The sequence below is a fragment of the Lithobates pipiens genome, unplaced genomic scaffold, assembly GCF_037356315.1.
Source record: "Lithobates pipiens isolate NorthernLeopardFrog02 unplaced genomic scaffold, aLitPip1_a1.2 Scaffold_3, whole genome shotgun sequence".
Classification (NCBI taxonomy): Eukaryota; Metazoa; Chordata; class Amphibia; order Anura; family Ranidae; genus Lithobates; species Lithobates pipiens.
In genome coordinates, this window is record NW_027507790.1 from 124,551,924 (window position 1) to 124,571,709 (window position 19,786).

Below are 19,786 nucleotides of genomic sequence, written 5' to 3' on the forward strand. Positions count from 1 at the left end.
TTGTACGTGAATAATGAATGTGCCTATTGAAGCACACACAACAGTTTTATTTAGTTTGAGCTGAAGGACAGCCCTGTGGTTTAACCAATCAGGTAATTCATACATACATCGACATTTTTCTTAAACTCATGACATTATCTAAGTCAAAGGTGAAATACAGTCTTCTGATAGTTATTTCGTCATTTCAACATCTGCTGACTGACCATATTCTTGCGTAACCAGTCCTATCTTAGCTTTGTACCTCTTACCGCAGACAGATGCATCCTAATATGTCAACATCTTGCATCTTAATTCTGAACTTAGTGAAATGCACGCCTAAGCATATTATCTTAGACCTTTAACCTAGTACCGTATATCTTTTGGTAACCTTAATAAGTATTCCCTTATAATCCTTCCTTTGATCATTCTGTGATTTACATAATGATCATTCCTTTTCTAATTTAATAGCACAGGCTTCATACTCCGAACCCTTGTGCTCTTGGTTTCTATACCATACCGTTGGATCCTTAACAATGGAAGTGAGTTTCAGATCCTTCGGAGCGACCGTGTTTCCCTTTTTACATAAACATTTGATTATCTTATAACAGGCATATAAAAATAGAATGAAGAGAATCACAGTGACAATTGTCATGGCAGCATTTCGGAGCCAAGATATTAATCCCCCAAAACTAAAACTGCTCGAGAAGGGATCCCAGTTTTTTCCTATGTTCCTTGCCTCTTTCTGTAGTTTATTTACCTCTTCCCTGTGTTGGGCAATAACGTCATAGTAGTCTGGGACTTCGATGCTGGTATTATGAATCCAGGTACAGCACTCATAATCCTCAGTAGTCTCACAGAGGCCAGTAAGGGCTGCACTCATACTTTCTATAGCCAACTCATGTAGTTCTAGTTGCTTCCTAATTGCCCTAGTTTCTAGATTTAGTTTGGTTATGTCATCAGAATTTTCCTCCAGAATCTCATCAATTATGCCAGTGTAATTATTTAATCTTTTCATTAGGTCAATTCCCCACCCTGTCCAGGAAGGGAACCATGCCCAGGCCATATCTTTTTCTAAAAACAATTCTCGTTTATTACGGTGTCTAAGGGGATATCTAGGATGCATGCTGGCTTCAAGGAGGTGACTTCCCTTGTTATCCCCTAATACCCCCATGATAGGAACCAGGGCTGCAAGGTAACACCACCCCTGGGGTTTGGTTGGGATCCAGGGGTGACAGAGTTTGCCGCAGCATATATATATGGTATTTCCTAGAGCTAGGGGTCGTTTATGGAACACGTTCCTAAGAGTATCAGAAAGGCCAGAGAGCACCAGTATTGACATTAATTGGTGTATTGTAGTCTTGGTACTGGAGCTAAGAAAGTCTAAAAAGGTGGCATTTAGGGTGGGATCTGAAGTATGGAAGAAAGAAGGACTGTTAAATGATGTCATTGAAATGTTAAGTTTTGCTTGTTTGCAAACCTCGGCTCCATCTGTGGTGTTTCCCAGTCGGAAACACCAGTCTGGGAAGTGGCTTCTACCTATAATTTGGAAAGTGAGGGTTTTATTTGGACGGGTCCTAGTAACATTCGTTAGGACGATAGGGGGTGTTCCATTAAGGAGGGGGGTAAAATTCAAGGGGACTGCCATGAGAGGGATTCTAGCTGTACTGGGATGTAGCTTGCTGCAAATCCAGCATTTCTCAAAACCAGATTTTTGAGCATAGCTATATTTGAATTTTAGTAGTAACATCTTGTTAGTCAGTCCCTTAGGTGACTCATTAACGGGTACAATACTTCTACTATGTCTTTGGCCGGGGGTATTATTCATCTTAGGTGGTCCACATATCCCTTTTAATAGACCTAAATCTTCTGGATGATATATACAGTTAGCTATCAACCATGTGGGCAGGAATACAAATAGTACCAGACTACCCCAAAGGCATACAGCCTTCCCTGACACTGATGGAGAAAGCATCTTTTTTTAAAGTTCTGATTATTTGTTATCTAAGAGTTCTGTTCTTCTTCTTCGTTTCTCATCCCGGCAGTTGTTGGCTCTGTTTTGTCCTTTTGAGGGGGTGTGGGATCTTCCAGGGAAATTTGTTCTATGCCTCTCTGAACTTCTTGTAGATCTTGTTCTTGGGAGTTGCTGCTCTCTGTCACTGCCAGGGGCTCTGGAGTCGAGGGAAGCTGGGGACACTTTTTAAGACGGCTGGCGTGGATCCAGGTGTTTCCTAGGTCTGTTAACACTGCGGTCCTGGATACCTTTTCCACCTTCCATGGTCCTGAGAAAGCCGGTCCGATACTCTTTCTTTGTGCTAATTGTTTGATCAGCACTTTATCCCCAGGGATGAAGGGATGCGTTGGTTCTGTGGGAAGAGGGAAAAAAGGTGACAGAAACTTGTTCGTTTATTTCGTGGAGCATACTTACCAGGTTTTTCACGTACATTTCCTGTTGGGAATAAATGTCAATATCAGTGTCTTGGTCTAATGAGGGTAATTCTATGTTTGCGGGGATTCCCATGAGGACCTCAAAGGGTGATAATTTTGTTCTTGCATGTGGATCTTCCCCTCTTTTGACCAAAGACCTTCAGGGTCTTTGGTCAATCCTTCCTTTGTCCAAAAATGGACATCATCTTCTGTGGCCATTGATTGCATCTGTGCTATAACAGTTTTAAAGTTAGGTGCTGCGAAGTGTTCCTTGAAAAACATTGTTGTGGGGGCAGGTGGGTTAGGGGAAAAGGCAGCAGCTCTTTTAGCTTCTCTGTCAGCAAAAGCATTCCCTTTTGAAACACGACTGCTGTCAGAGGAGTGTGCCTTTACTTTAATTATGGCTACCTTTTTTGGAAAAAGAATGGCTTGGAGGAGAGCACTAATCTGTGTGGAGTTGCCAATTATTTTGTTGTCTGCGGTTTTAAAACCTCTATTGGCCCATATCACACCAAAATCATGCACCACTCCAAAAGCATATCTACTGTCTGTGTAGACGTTCACCTCTTTACCGGTGAATAGAATGCAGGCCCTAGTGAGGGCTTCTAACTCTGCTACCTGGGCTGAAGAAGGAGGTAATGATTTTGCCTCCAGTACGATGTCTGGTAGTTGAACAACTGCATAACCGGTTAAAAAGGTGGAGTCAGAGGGACGTGAGCAGCTACCGTCAACGAAAACATCCTCTGCACCTGAGATAGGGGTGTCAGTGAGATCCGGTCTGGGACTGGTAATAGCAGCAACCTTTTCCGAACAGTCATGTATAATGTCTGGGTCATGTGGTAAACGCAACATGGAATGCAAAAGGCGCACAGCGGGGTTGCTGGCAGGCACATATTTGAGTGTGAGGTTATCAGTGTTCATCAGTGTTATCTCATAACCACTAAGTCTTTGCGAGGTCATATGTTGGGTATTCATGTTCTGAATAAGATGCGTGACTGAATGAGTGGTATAGAGAGTCAATGGGTGACCTAGCACTAATTTGTTTGCATCTTGTACAGCCATTGCACAGGCAGCAAGATTTTGGAGACAGAATGGCATTCCCTGTACTTGGATGGGGAGTTTTTTTTTTTTTGATAGATATGAGACAGGGCGATACCCTGATCCATGTTGTTGTGTTAGCACGGCGGCAAAAGAGCTTCCTGAAACTACACAGTACAGCTGAAAAGCTTTACCATAGTCTACCAATCCCAGGGCGGGAGCATTTGACAGACTGTTTAATAGAGCTTGAAAAGCTTGTAGTCTGTCTTCAGTCCAATCTATTAATTTAGGGGCTGTCGAGCCAGTAGCCTCTCTTAGGATACTATCATAATGAGAACAGTCAGGGATCCATTGGCGGCAATATACAATTGCACCCAAAAATGAGAGTAGGGCGGCCTTGTCTTTTGGCGGACTGAGAGCTTGTAGGGCTGCGGCACGTTTAGGTGACACCAGCCTTGTTCCTTCTCTAAGGATACAACCTAAGTATTCAACCTGGGACTGGCACCATTGCACCTTCTTCCTGGAGGCGAGGTGTCCAGCTCGGGCTAGGTGTCCCAACAGTGATGTTGAATCGACCGCACAATCTTCAGCAGTTTGACTGCACAGGAGCAAGTCGTCCACATACTGTATCAGTACCGACCCTCGCTCAGATGTCCAAGACTTGACAGTCTCGTTGAGCACCATAGAGAAGGCGGCTGGACTGTCTACATACCCTTGCCAGGTTAGTTGGCCCCCGGCCCAGGAGAAAGCAAACATAGGTTGGGCTTCCTCTGCAATGGGAATGCTAAAGAAAGTATTCGCTAAATCAATTACTGTGTAGCATAGAGAGTCTGCCGGTATGCATGAGAAAATAAAAGTGATGTCTGAGACTAGGGGTGGGAGGGGAATCACTTGTTTGTTTACTGCTCTGAGGTCTTGGACGAGTCTCCACTCGCCACTGGCCTTCTTTACAGGGTAAATGGGTGTGTTCCAGGGACTGATGATTGGTCTCAGGATACCTTTTGATATGTAATCATTAATTTGAGGGGAGATGCCTTTGACTTTCTCTGGGGGTAGGGGATACTGTTTTTGATATTGTATCCCTGCATCTGACCGCATTTGGGGTGCATATGGTGTGCAATTAATAAAGCCCACACTACCTTTGTTTTCTGCCCAAATTGTGTGATGGTCAAGGGAGGAAGGTATCATTAGAAAGAAACTCCTGTGTGCATGTCTTTTTGGGAACCCTCTGTGTGCATGTCGCTTAGGGCCATGTAAGTCACATAATGGTGAACTAGCGGTAAGGGAACCTTCTTTATTAAACTTAATGGTAATACACAGTTGTGCCAAGAGGTCCCGTCCCATAAGGGGCACAGGGCATGAGGACAAGACGGCAAAAGTTTGGGTACATAATTTCTGTCCTTCTGGAGTGGCTACAGTCAGTGGTGGAGTGATGGGATGGGTGACAGGTGTCCCATTAATACCAACAGAGTTTCCCTCGGTGCATTATTTGTGGCTGTGTAGGATATTGGGGTAGTGGTTGACGAGGGTTCTGGTATGGCAGATAACGGGGATACTGTGGGCGGGTCTGGGGGTTAAATCCCCTGCCTCTTGCTCTAATCTGTCCAGTCCTATAAGAGCACTGGGATTTCCAATGTCCTTGCTGTCCACAATTGCCTATATTTTCCAAGGCATTTGTTCCATGCACAGAAACAATCCTTCATGTATTGTGGGTCAGCCCCTTTGCAGGGAGGATAAGAATGCTTATGTACCTGACAAATTTTACTGACTTCTTGCCAGTCTTCCTCTGAACAAGGACCTTGGGGTCCTGGGTCATGGATTCCCAATTGCTGACACCTTTCTCGGACTTGTGTCCAAAATGGTTCTACCTGGGGGCCAGGGATCATATTACTAACAAATTCATAGGGTGATGGGGTGGCCATGGCTTGGGTTGCTGCAGAATTCCCCATCTAGTAGTCTGGGCAGTGTGTGTCTAGTGGCAGGACACAGGTGATAACACCCGGTTTGTCCAACAATCCGGTCTCTGGTCTGGGAGTAGGATCCCTGATCTTTTTTGGGGCAGATGGACTTATATAAAACTATGAAGATTTACCCTTAATATACGATGAAGGGTAAATCTTTCCTGGTGGCGGGATATACCCCTCTTACACCAAGTCTGCAAGAGAACCCCCCTGGTCTGGTGGTCAGTAAAATCCACTTGTCATCTATTCTTAGGAAGAGTAGACCTAACGTGCAATGGGGGCAGGCGGATGCTATGTCACTACAAGAGGGCTCCTCATATTCTGCACTCATTTAAACAACAACAATTATTTTCCTTATACTCTATATTAAAACTTATACTCTATATACTTACACGTGTACCTAGAGAGAAACAGACATATTCTTAATATACTTTAAGACATGAAATAACCGTATTGCAATACATTTATCAATTTATAGTGCACTTTTTTTAAAAAAAAAAATTTTTTCAAATGGGCGTCCACTCCACCAATCCCTTTGTCACGGGCGTAATCTACTACTTCCCGTGTTAAAAATACTATCACCAATAGTTTTAAGTCAGACCAACCTAGTCGGACTCCCCTAAACCTATAAATTCCTTGCGAGCCCTTTTAACCTCCCGAGGGACCAGCCTAGTCCACCGCGAAGGCACAGTTACTTCTTTTAATTTTAAACTAAGTTCGTAGCGGCCGCCCGGACAGAGTAAGTGTTTACACCATTCACCAATCAGGTAAAAAAGAGTAAAGTGACTTACCTGTCGCAAGACGAGACGAACCCCACTTTGCTGGTACCAAAACTGTTAGGTTGCTCGTCTTCTGTAAGTAACCCCTGGTAGCCTAGGCTAGGATTGAAGGGCGGAGGTCCCTTTCACCGGTGGACAAAACATTACACATACACACTATTGTACGTGAATAATGAATGTGCCTATTGAAGCACACACAACAGTTTTATTTAGTTTGAGCTGAAGGACAGCCCTGTGGTTTAACCAATCAGGTAATTCATACATACATCGACATTTTTCTTAAACTCATGACATTATCTAAGTCAAAGGTGAAATACAGTCTTCTGATAGTTATTTCGTCATTTCAACATCTGCTGACTGACCATATTCTTGCGTAACCAGTCCTATCTTAGCTTTGTACCTCTTACCGCAGACAGATGCATCCTAATATGTCAACATCTTGCATCTTAATTCTGAACTTAGTGAAATGCACGCCTAAGCATATTATCTTAGACCTTTAACCTAGTACCGTATATCTTTTGGTAACCTTAATAAGTATTCCCTTATAACCCCCAGTACTCCCAATCGTAAATGGGATTGGGTCGGTCATGGCCAGACTGGGGGAGTATTTAGATAGTTTCCTCCAACCCAGTGTGAAAACTACCAGGGCCTACCTTAAGGACACTACAGTCCTGTTGTGACTTCTGGATGAGGTCAAGGTGAATCCAACATGATGACACCCTACTATCACCGAATTGGGCATTGAGTAAAAGGGAAAACATACCGCATGTGCAGAAATGTTTTCTGGGGAAGGTATTGGACTTTTGTATGGCCCACAATTATGTTTGGTACCATGATCAGTTTTTCCCCCACAGGTTGTGTGGCAATGGGAGCTAAGTATGCTCCCAGCCTCACTAACTTGTTTATGGCAGAATGGGAGGACAGACAGGTGTTCAATGAACCTAGGCTGGAGTTGAAACTCTACCGGAGGTTCATTGATGACCTCTTATTCATATGGGAGGGAACGGAGGAATCAGTGTTGGAGTTCATTAGACACTTAAACTGTATTAATAATGGCAGAGTTTTGGACTATGCTATTAGTGAGGATAAAGTGAACTTTCTAGATCTATTAATCGGAAGCGGCCATCACCCAGCTTGGAGCAGAAATATTTTCCGAAAGCACAGATGCTGAGAGTGCGTAGGAACTGCACTGCACTCACATGTCTAGCCTATAGATCCCAAAATGCTCTCAAATTGCTGTCCTTAATGAATTTGTCAAGAACATACATCGCAGCTTCCAGAATTTAATCTTTGTAAGGCGACTCACATTTAAAATTTCTTTTGCAAGGGCCTGGAAAAGTCCCAATGTCTCCTTTGACTGTGACCTTGACAAAAACTAAAATGTCCTGGATCATGACCCATGAAAAATTTAGCGAGTATTCTAAATAATAAAAAATAAATTGCATGCTTGCTAGATTCCAGTGGCGTAACTAGAACCTTCAGGGCCCTGATGCAGGAAACTTTGTAGGGCCCCCCCCCGACCTCCGGACAGGGCTCTTTTCTCCGAGCCCGATGGTGGAACACCAGGGCCCAGTCCCAAGTGGGTGGACACATATAAAGGAACCGATTTAAAAAACATCAATTACAGCCACTGTGCCCATCAAACGCCACCACTGTACCATCAAACGCCACCACTGTACCATCAAATGTCACCACTGTGCCCATTAAACTCTGGCACTGTGCCATCAAACTCTGCCGCTGTGCCCATCAAACTCTGCCGCTGTGCCCATCAAATGCCACCGCTGTGCCCATCAAATGCTGCCAGTGTACCCATCAAATGCTGCCGCTGTGCCCATCAAATGCCGCCACTGTGCACATCAAATGCTGTTGGTGTGCCCATCAAATGCTGCCACTGTGAATCCCCACCACCCGCTCGCTGTCTGCCCGCCACTTACCCTGTCTTGGTGGGGCAGCGGGTTACAGCCATGAGCGGGGTCCTCCATGCATCTCCTGCCATCATCATCTCCCGTCCTCTCCTCCTGATAGGCGTCCAATAGCTGCGCCTATCGTTTCAGCCAATCAGGTGATGGGTAACAGACCCACACACCTGATTGGTGGAGAGGCGGTTCAGTGTTAGGAAAGTGAATATTAATTCACACCTGGGTAGACTGTGAGCGTCAAGCATGGCACTCGCAGTTCACCTATTTTGAAGCCTATTACAGCCCATGGTTCTAATAAGGTGCTGCAAAAACACCCCCCGCCGCTGTAATTCAGGTGCCCGGCACCCCAAAAGGGACCAGACACCTAAATATGGGGGTGGCAGCGGTGGCCATGGATAGATTCATGCTATGCTATGCATGAATCTATCCATTGGTCATAGAGGGTGTAGCTGGATAGAGGGATCGGCACCTGTGCACCCTTTTGGATGCACCACCACTGATAAACACATGCACATTCACATACATACATACATGCACACTCACATACATGCACACACATGCATACATACACATACATATATGAACACACACACACATACAAGCATGCTCACACACACACACACACATGCATGCTCACACACACACACATACATGCATGCTCACACACACACACACACATGCCTGCTCACACACACACACATACACACACACACACACACACACACACACACACACATGCAAGCATGCTCACACACACACACACATACATGCATGCTCACACACACACACACGCACATACAAGCATGCTCACACACACACATACAAGCATGCTCTCACACACACACATACATACAAGCATGCTCACACACACACATACAAGCATGCTCACACACACATGCACATACAAGCATGCTCACACACACACATACATACAAGCATGCTCACACACACACATACAAGCATGCTCACACACACATGCACATACAAGCATGCTCACACACACACATACATACAAGCATGCTCACACACACACACACACACACACACACACATACATACAAGCATGCTCACACACATACATACAAGCATGCTCACACACACACTGTATGGGGAGACAAAGAGCACACACACTTTACCGTAATGTGAGGAGCTCCCGCACAGTGTCGATTTCAGTTCGGCTGATGATCGAGGAGCTCTTCTCAGCCTCCCCTCCTACGGAAGAGTACAGGGGGCCCTCAAGAGCCCCTTGCAGCAAGGGGCCCGGTCGCCATGGCGATCTTGGCGACCCCTATAATTCCGCCACTGCTAGATTCATTAGGTAGCCAGCGATGGCAGCTCCCATATTTCTATTCCTGCTTTTATATACTTATCCCTGTCCTCTGTCCTCCCCAGTTGTTATTTACCTAAAAGACTCGGGATATAATCTGAAATCACTGTGGAATGGACCTGCTTTTTTATTTTAAACCGCTATTTAAAACTTTTTTTTACAAAATGTAATACTAAAAAATACCCAGAATTGTTTTCAATATGTAGGTCTGTGGCCACTAGGATTTTGTAATAAATACAAAAATGGCAAGCTGTTTTACCAGATATGAATATCTTAATTAAACTTAGCTTCTGTTACCTTGGCAAAGCTGAAAAATCCAACATCGTGTCAGCAAAGCGTTTTATGAGAAGTGTGTGGGAGAGGAGTGTTCCACTTTGAAGAAAATGCATGTAGTGTCTTCTGAAGTAGATTGCTTCGTGCTTACTTGTGCGAGAGGAGCGTGAGTCCCATAGAAACATACTCTGAGTTGCCTATAGATTATAAGCCTGGTGTAGGAAATAGAACCTGCAATTTTATTAAGAAAACTGACAGAAATATGCATCCTGCAATGTTATATGAAAGGAAAACTGAAATAAATATGCATCTTGCAATGTTATTTAAAAGGAAAACTGTGCAGGTAGAAATACGCGTCCTGCGATTTTGTATGAAAGGAAAGCTGCTCTGAAAGAAATATGGAAAACTGTACTGATAGATATATGATACCAAACCGCAGCCCTTCTCTAAAGCCGCGTACACACGGGCGGACTGTATGGCCAACTTAGTCCGTCAGACAATCCGACGGACAGTCCGTCCTACTTTCGAATGAACGGACTTGACCACACACGGATGCAAAACAGTCCGTCGAAAGTTTGCGCAATGACATGTACAGCACGTACGATGGGACTAGAAATAGGAAGTCCAATACACAGCAATGCAACCTTTCGCCGTGTAAATCCTTTCTGAGCATGCGCCATACTTAGTCCGTCGAACTAGCCTACTCACGAGCGGATTGTCCGCTGAAACCAAAGTACGACGGACAATATTACGGAAATTCCGAAATACTTAGTCCGCCAGACTGCACGCTGAAAAAGTCCGCTGAAGCCCACACACGAGCAGACTGTCCGCTGAAATGTGTTTCGACGGACTAAGTTGGCCAGACAGTCCGCCCGTGTGTACGCGGCTTAAGATGCGTGCCAATTGACTCCTATCACACCTATAAATACAGAGTGCAGAGGTCAGGAGAGAATAATGGACAAAGTGTAAAGTGGGGAGTGAGTACCATACAGAGTGCAGGTCAGGAGAGGGTAATGTACACAGTGCAGGGGTCAGGAATGGGCAACATGTAAAGTGCAGAGGTCAAGAGTGGGTAACATACAAACGGCGGGGTCAGGAGCTGGTAATGTACAAAGTTCAGAGTTCACATGTGGGTAACGGGTTGCAGAAGTCAAAAGAGGGTAAGGTGTAGTGTACAGAGATCAGGTCTGGGTACTATACAAAATAAAAGGATTAGGAGTGGATAATATACAGAGTGCAATGGTCAAGCTGCAAGGACTGATTCCTGTCTCCAGAGTGTGTGGAAAATGTGTGTGCCTGGCTGTGCAGGGTGGGATAGACCCATATTCACCAGCAGCTCCTATGGGGGTAGCGCTACACTGGCTTTGTATTTTATTTGGAGTAACACAACTAAATTCATATTTGCCTTTTCACAAATAACCGTGATATATTTTTATTAATAACTGTAGCATGGTGTCCCCATGCTACTGTTTAAAATTGTGGCTTACGCCAGGTTCTCTGAGCAGCAAGCACACTAATGGCTCAGGTGTGTGCTGCATTCATATGAGAGCCAGAGAAAAAGCTCAGAGTCCCACCCTGTCGAGGAGGTCAGTTTGTGAGGTGCTGTTGTGCACCACGGTGTCCAAGTCAGGACAGGGGAAGGCCCGAGCTTGACAGAGAGTCCATGTGGGACAGAACAGCTACGAAGCTGTAAGGAAGATGCAGAGCTGAGGTGCAGCATCTGTGCATACACACTGGGACATGTTCATGGTTGGAGGACCACAAAGGTACTAAAGATCACGAGAGACCCTGAAGAGGTACTTGGAGCAGTAAAGCTGTCACAAGAAAGCCAGGAGGCTGAATGTTTTGCGTATTGCATTAATGATGAGAGCCTCCTGCGTGTGAAGACATACCTGTATGAATTCTGACTTTTTTTAAATAAAAGTGGGCAGGAAAGTCCTGAAAACTATATCTGGTGTGTAGTAAATTCACTGTTTTAGTAAAACCATTGAGATAAGAAACCCCACTGTGTCACATAAGTTAAAGCTCAACTCCAAAGTAAGCAAATACTGTCTTAGTAGTTAGTACATTTGGCATGTGTATTCTTCTTGAACCTTGGTGTGGTTCGTGTATTTCTTCCAGGCCTGTGCAGTAATCCCATGTGAACTTTTACCCTTGTGCAGAAGCTTCCTGTAATAAAGACTGGTAACTGTTGCTCTCTCTCCTTGTGCGGGGTGACTAGTCTTGTCTCCACCCCTCTCCTTAAATTTTCTGCAGGCAGCCTGTAGTGGGTGGACCTGAGGGGCCCCTCCCACTGCTCTGCTCCCTGTACATGCTATGTACAGCACAGTGGTGATGTCACTGCTACTTTTACAAGGTAATGCCTGAGTTTATAAAGGCAATGTTTCCCAGAAAGTACATTTATATCCTTTATGTTTATATATTTGAATATGAATACATTTAAATGAAAGTTTTTTATGCCCGGAGTTCAGCTTTAAGGCAGATTATAGCAAAGATAGGCTCACCTAACATTTGGGGGCCTTGTCTTTATTTATGTGATCACACAGAGTAAAGAGATTATGAATATGCAGGGCAAATTTTCCCATTCCACATATGAGATTTTGAATGATTTTTAAGCATAAGGTTTACCAGGTTCCTTATTAGCAATATACAATTTGCAGTTTTTTTGCACCTGCCAACAAATGGTTAAATCTTATATTTATGAGTCTTAGAAATATCATGTGTAGCTGAGCCTTCAATCTGTCTCAAATAGTGTACCAAATAATCAACTACTTCTGTTCTGCCTTGTCTCTGAGCCTTGCTTGATATATTTCTGCTATTGTACTGAACTGCCATCTGGACAGCTATAAGAATTTTGCAGATGCATCTCATTTTGAGATACATATCAAAGCCATTTGCACAGCTATTCAATGTGTCAACTATCTTTTTCCTTTTTTCCTTTGCCTGAAAAGAAATGTGTCTGGGCACACAGTAATAATCAGTTATAACCTCAGTGTCATAGATTAAAGTGATCATATAAAGGCTCATATTTTATTTTTGCTTTCCTATTTTTCCTTTCCTTTGGTGGTATTTGATCACCTCTACGATTTTTATCTTTTGTGCTAAACAAAAAAATAGCGACAGTTTTGAAAAAAACACTTTTTTTTCAACTTTTTGCTACAATAAATATCCCCCAAAAATATATAAATAAAATGTTTTTCCCTCAGTTTAGGCCGATATGTATTCTTCTACATATTTTTGGTAAAAAAAATCGCAATAAGCGATTATTGATTGGGTTGCGCATTGTTATAGCATCTACAAAATAGGGGATAGTTTATGGCATTTTTATTGATAATTATTTACTAGTAATGGCGGCGAACAGCGATTTTTATCATGACTGCAACATTATGGCGGACACATCGGGCAATTTTGACACATTTTGGGACCATTGGCATTAATACAGGGATCAATGTTAAAAAATTGCATTGATTACTGTAAAAATGTCACTGTCAGTGAAGGTGTTAACCACTAGGTGGCGCTGTAGAGGTTAAGTGTGTCCTAGGGAGTGATTGTAACTGTGGGGGGGGAGGGGCTGTTGGCTGATTAAAGGGAGCGCTGATCAGTGACAGTGTCATTAGGCAGAATGGGGGAGATGCTTGTTTACATTAGCATCTCCCCGTTCTTCCTCACTATAAGATGATCGCGGGTATCCCCGCGGACATAGAGTTCACGGGACCTGCGATCACGGTCACGGAGCTCTCGGTGGGCGCTCACGCACGCCTGCAAGCCGTCTCTTAAAGGGCCATGTACAGGTATGTTAATCTGTATGTTAATCTGTCTGTACGTGCCCTTCTGCCACAGTATATCTGCGTGAGGTAGTCGGGAAGCGGTTAAGTGATCAACACAACATACTTATCTCCTTGCCGCCGAGCGTACACTATTACTGTCACAAGGGATGTTTACAGCAATAAAAGTGATAAAAAAATTATTTTTTTTAAAAACAATTTATTAATTTTAAAATAAATAAAATAAATAAGAAAAAAATTTGAAAGCGCCCCCCGTCACAGCGAGCTCGCGCAGCAAAGAAAACGCATACGGAAGTCGCGCCCGCATATGTAAACAGTGTTCAAATCACACATGTGAGGTATCGCCGCGATCATCAGAGCGAGAGCAATCATTCTAGCACTAGACCTCCTCTGTAACTCTTTTTTTTACAGCATTGCCTATTGAGATTTTTAGGTACCATAATTTGTCGTCATTCCACGAGTGCGTGCAATTATAAAGTGTGACATGTTTGGTATCTATTTACATGGCGTAACATTATCTTTCACATTATGCAAAAAAATTGGGCTAATTTTATTGTTTCGTTTTTTTTTTATTCATGAAAGTGTCCTTTTTCCCAAAAAGTTGCGTTTAAAACACCGCTGCGCAAATACTGTGTGACATAAAATATTGCAACAATCACCGTTTTATTCTCTAGAGTCTCTGCTAAAAAAATATATATATATAATGTTTGGGGGTTCCAAGTAATTTTCAAGCAAAAAATAATGGGATTTTTATATACAGCTTACCTGTAAAATCCTTTTCTTGAGAGTACATCACGGGACACAGGAGCTTCATTACATAGTGGGTTATATAGGCACCTCTGGTGATTGGACACTGGTTAACCCCAATTAAGGATAATTCCTCCCCTATATAACCCCTCCCATATGGGAGGCGCCTCAGTTTTGTAGCAAAGCAATAAGAAATCACGTAAAACCCAAGAGGGGCGGGAGCCCTGTGTCCCGTGATGTACTCTCAAGAAAAGGATTTTACAGGTAAGCTGTATATAAAAATCCCATTTTCTTGATCATACATCACGGGACACAGGAGCTTCATTACATAGTGGGATGTACCAAAGCAATGCTCAGATTGAGGGGAGGGAGACACAGATCATAATTATAGACCGCCAGGGACCGCAGGACCTAAACTGCAGCCTGCAGTACACTGCACCCGAAGGCGATATCCTCTTGCCCTCTGACATCCACCTGATAGAATCTGGTGAATGTGTGGACTGATGACCAAGTTGCAGCCTTACAGATCTGAGCCAGGGAGGCCTGGTGATGCATTGCCCAAGAAGCACTTACAGCCCTAGTAGAGTGCGCTTTCACTTGAAAAGGAGGAATCTTCCCCTTTACACTATAGGCCTGAGAAATAACCTGTCTAATCCACCTTGAGAGAGTGGACTTAGACGCCGCCTGGCACTTCCTAGGGCCTTCCGGCAAAATAAACAAGCAATCAGTTTTCCTTATCCGAGCAGTTGCTTGAAGATAGATACTGATTGCTCTAACCACATCCAAAGTGTGCAAAGATTCTTCTTCTGCGGACTGTGGGTCCAGAAAAAAGGATGGTAGGATTACGTCTTGATTCAAGTGGAATCCCGAAACCACCAGAAAGGACCTGTTGGGACGCATTACCACCCGGTCCTTATGAATAATTAGATACGGCTCCTTGCTGGAAAGAGCTGCTAGCTCTGATACTCTTCTAGCCATAGATATGGCTACCAAGAAGACCAATTTTTTAGTCAGGAGAACTAATGAAGCCAGATGCAAAGGTTCAAATGGTTGCCAAATTCAGATCCCATGGGCATACCGGAGGTTTGACTGGCGGTCTTATCCGCATGGCCCCCTGAATGAAAGCCCGCACCAGGGAATGCGATGCAAATGGCTTCTGAAAAAACACTGACAGGGCCGAAATCTGCACCTTGATAGTGCTTATGGCCAAATTCATTTATAGGCCTGACTGGAGAAAGGCCAAGATCCTGCTAATGACATACTTTCTAGGATGCCATTTCCTGAGTTCACACAAGAAAACATATGCCCTCCAGATTTTGTAATAAATAAGCCTGGAGGCCGGCTTTCTGGCATTGACCAGAGTAGAAAGGACTGGCCCCGCAAGGCCACGGTCTCTCAGAATGTGGGTCTCAGCAGCCAAACCGTCAAATTCAGACTGCGTAAAGCAGGATGGTAAATTGGACCCTATGAGAGCAGATCTGGCCGGAGAGGGAGGATCCATGGCCTGCCTACTGCCAACTTCATGATCTCTGCATACCACGGTCGCCTGGGCCAAGCCGGGGCCACCAAAAGGACCGATTTTGTCTCCCTCTTGACTCTTCCCAGGAACCGCGACAGAAGCGGGCTCGGGGGGAGGCATAGATCAGATTGTACTGATCCCAGGGAACTGTCAGAGCATCTGACCCCTGAGCAAGTGTATCTCTTGTCCTTGACACAAAATTGTCCAGTTTCCTGTTGAACCTGGATGCAAACAGATCTACGTCTGGAGTACCCCACCTGTGACATATGTTCCGAAACACGTCGGGGTGCAGAGCCCATTCTCCTGGGCACAACTGCTGGCGGCTCAGAAAATCCACCTGCCAATTTTCCACTCCTGGAATGAAGACTGCAGAAAGACACGGAACATCAGACTCCTGGTACCGCCCTGGTGATTGATATAAGCCACTGCTGTGGCCTTGTCAGACTGAACCCGAACAGGGAGACCTCGTAGTCTGTAAGACCTTATGAGAGCCATATAAACTGCCTGGATCTCCAAGACATTTATGGGCAATAGCTTCTCGATCGCAGACCATTTCCCCTGCGAGCACGTCTCCTCCAACACTGCTCCCCAGCCTGTCAGGCTGGCATCCCATAGACACTGGCAAAAAAACTGAGGTGCCTCCCATATGGGAGGGGTTATATAGGGGAGGAATTCTCCTTAATTGGGGTTAACCAGTGTCCAATCACCAGAGGTGCCTATATAACCCACTATGTAATGAAGCTCCTGTGTCCCGTGATGTATGATCAAGAAATGGATTTTAACTTGTAAACACCAAATGTCAAAAATAGGCTTAGTCATGAAAGGGTTATAAACAAAATGTGTTTAACACTGCTCCATTATCACAAGGCAACATCCTTTCTTACACATGATTAAAGTGGTTGTAAAGGCTGAAGAAATTTTACCTTCATGCATTCTATGCTGTGTGCAGCAGCCACCCCCCCCCCCCCCGACCCAGCCCCCCAATACTAACCTGAGCCCCCTTTCGATCCAGCGATGTCCACAAGAGTCTTGCCTCTCCAGGGACTCCCACTTCTGACTGGCTTTTGGTAATGTCACATAGGCTCCACCCTAAGCGTTTCGTCATCACGCAGAGAGGGCTACAGTGGGATTTTGGAATTTGACTTTGGATTTTTGTAATATACATATCTGGTTTCTATAGTTGTGAGGGAATTACTTTATTTTAATATATTTCCACAGATTTATACCACACTACGTGGCTGTCTATTTCTTTACCCTTTATGAGCGGATCTACTATTTTTAAGATGAGTGCCTGTGGACCAGTGGTGGGAAGTGCTATTTGATGGCTGAATATGAGGAGGCTATGAACATCCTGGCGAGTACAGAGTCTGTTGATTGTGTTTCATAAGCTCTATTTGACTGCTCGATTTAAGGGGGTCAATGCATTCTGGTAAAGAGCTCATGTTACTTACCACTGGTCAACTTTGGGTGAATACTTCTGCATAGAAGATTATTCTTTATTGACTTCAGGTTTTGGAGAAGTCTGCACTTTTTATATCTTTTCATTGTTTACACTGTTTGCGACTTTTGATGGACTAATTTACCTATTTGAATAATCATCACTCATTAAGTGGACATCACTGTTTTTGTGTGTACACGTTTATTTTTGTATTCATTTTATTTGTAGGTTTTTATATATCTGCTAGTCCTTCACCTTTATATATGTTTATTTATAATCCATTTATTGACTGAAAGCATCACACAAAGCAATAGAGCTCTGAGTCTCTTTTCCCCAGTGTGAGTACTGCTGTACTTGTGAAATACAGGGAGCTAGTATCAATAAAGTTTTAAGTGTTCTTACTAGCTTTATAAAAAAAAATACAGTACATTGCTATGTCATTGTTTAATGAATACATAGCACGATCTAATTGTAATTTTTGTGATATCTGCCTGAAGTTCAGCTTTAACTTACTATAATCTGTCCAAGAAAATAAAAGAAGAAGAAATTAAAGAACAAAGAAGCACAAAATCACCAGTTCCCATGGAAACGTCTTTAAGAGTCGAAACATTTTCGGTTAGTCATTTACTACTGATACATCTATACAAAACTCTTGCGAAGTACAATAAGTGTAATCAATGTCAATTGTGTATAAACACATACCAGTAGAACTGAATCTCTTAAAGACTCCAAGCCTCTTGAATGTGCTTTTTATTTCCCTCTGTATGCGTATTTAAGAGCTTTGTTTGCAGGTGGACCAACCCTTGGTAGCAGTGCAGTAGATGAATTTGCCATTTTCTGCTGTCAGTGTGTTATGTCCTAAACTGCTGGGAAATCTAAACTACTTGTAAGCAACATAGCTTGCAAATTATTCAAACAAAGCAATTCCAACATCTGAAATGACAGCACATTATTGGTTGTTTTGTAGTTAAAGTGGAACGAAGGTCTATAAAGAAAAAAAAATGCTAGTAAGTAGGCTTTTATTGGAGAAGCTCTGTATGTCTCTTCTGCCATAAAAGGTTCTGCCTTGGTTGTTAGCAATTTTCATCGGACTGTACTCTAGGTATACATGCAGAGCCGTCTTTAAGGCAGGACAAAAGGGGCAGCTGCACTGGGCCCTGTCATTGTTGTGGGGCCCAAAGCAGCTGCCTCATACTTGCCAACTATCCCAGTTTAAATTCCCTTGTCTCTTGAAGTTTTAGTCCCCTGCTATGTCCCGATATCTTAGTCTGAAGTACTGCTACTAATTCGGCCCAGCTCGGCCTTATTGTTGTGTACAGATGACTCACCTTCAGACCTTGTGTTTACATGTAAATAACCAGCATTCATATGTAAATAGCGGCAGCATTACTAAGTAAATAGCTGCAGTCTGCGCCATTGATATGTAAATAAAGGCAGCATTCATATGTATATCATGCCTCCCTGCATTGAGGAGATGATGTGCTGTAACCTCTAGCAACTAATCAGTGAGCCGTAATATGTGCTGTAACCTCTAACAACCGTCAGAACCTGTCAGTAAGCAGTAATGATATGCTGTAACTGCTGGCAACCAATCGCAATTTCTGCCTGATCTGATGCAGTAAACTGATTTTAAGTCTAGCTGCTATTCATTGTATGTTCCAGAGCAGGTGGAGAGTGAAATTGCATGGGGGCCCCAAGAAAATTTTTGCCCAGGGTCCAATCAATATTAAAGACGGCCCTGTATACATGTGCGATTCGTTTCATTCCAAATTAATATTCGGACAATTTTTTTGTTCTTCGGAGATTCAGATATATCCAAATACCCAAATTACAACATAAACAAATTTTACCGAATAAACAAAGTAAAAAGTCCTGCGCAAATGGTGCCACTAAAAAATAAATATATAAAGAAATATAAATGTATAAAAAAATATAATATAAAAAGTCAATAAATCAAGGTGAACACACCGATGTGTGAAAACAGTGAAAAATAGGAGAAAAGGCGGGACCAGCTGTTCCAAAATAGATAAATCCAGGCTCTCAGAACTCTCACCTCAAAGATGGAATAATCAGGCAAAGTAACATAACCCCAGAGGAATCTCCTTAATATTTCTCTATGTAATAACCAAGGAATTATAGATGAAGCCTGTAGTACATCCTTCTGCCACTAGAGGGCCATTTCCAATACTTGAATACAACACTGCAGCTTGTAATTCCGTGGTATAGAGCTTGAAAAAAACACAGAGGAGAGGGGGAGAGGGAGAAAGAGAGGGGACTCCAATAGTGTAGTAGTTGAATGAATGGACAAATTTATTAAAGCATAAAAAATGGACTCTCACATAAGCAAAAAAAGGTAACACAGAGAAGATAAAAATGAAGACCTGAAGGGAGTGGCCGTAGGACAACCGGAAACAGCGTAAGACTGAGGGAGTGGCCGTAGGACAACCGGAAACAGCGTAAGACTGAGGGAGTGGCCGTAGGACAACCGGAAACAGCGTAAGACTGGGAGTGGCCGTAGGACAACCGGAAACAGCGTAAGACTGGCTGAAAACGCCAGGTCTTCATTTTTATCTTCTCTGTGTTACCTTTTTTTGCCT

General features: G+C 43.5%; 1 long non-coding RNA gene across 1 annotated transcript; it reads right to left on the minus strand.

Annotated features, from left to right (window-relative positions):
* On the minus strand, positions 1 to 6,725 carry LOC143940653 (uncharacterized). The gene is made up of 2 exons (XR_013263904.1): positions 6,194 to 6,725; positions 1 to 2,342 (listed from the first exon to the last, which is right to left on the minus strand). It is a non-coding gene; the product is annotated as an uncharacterized LOC143940653 (long non-coding RNA).
* Between the last annotated feature and the right edge of the window lie 13,061 nt (positions 6,726 to 19,786).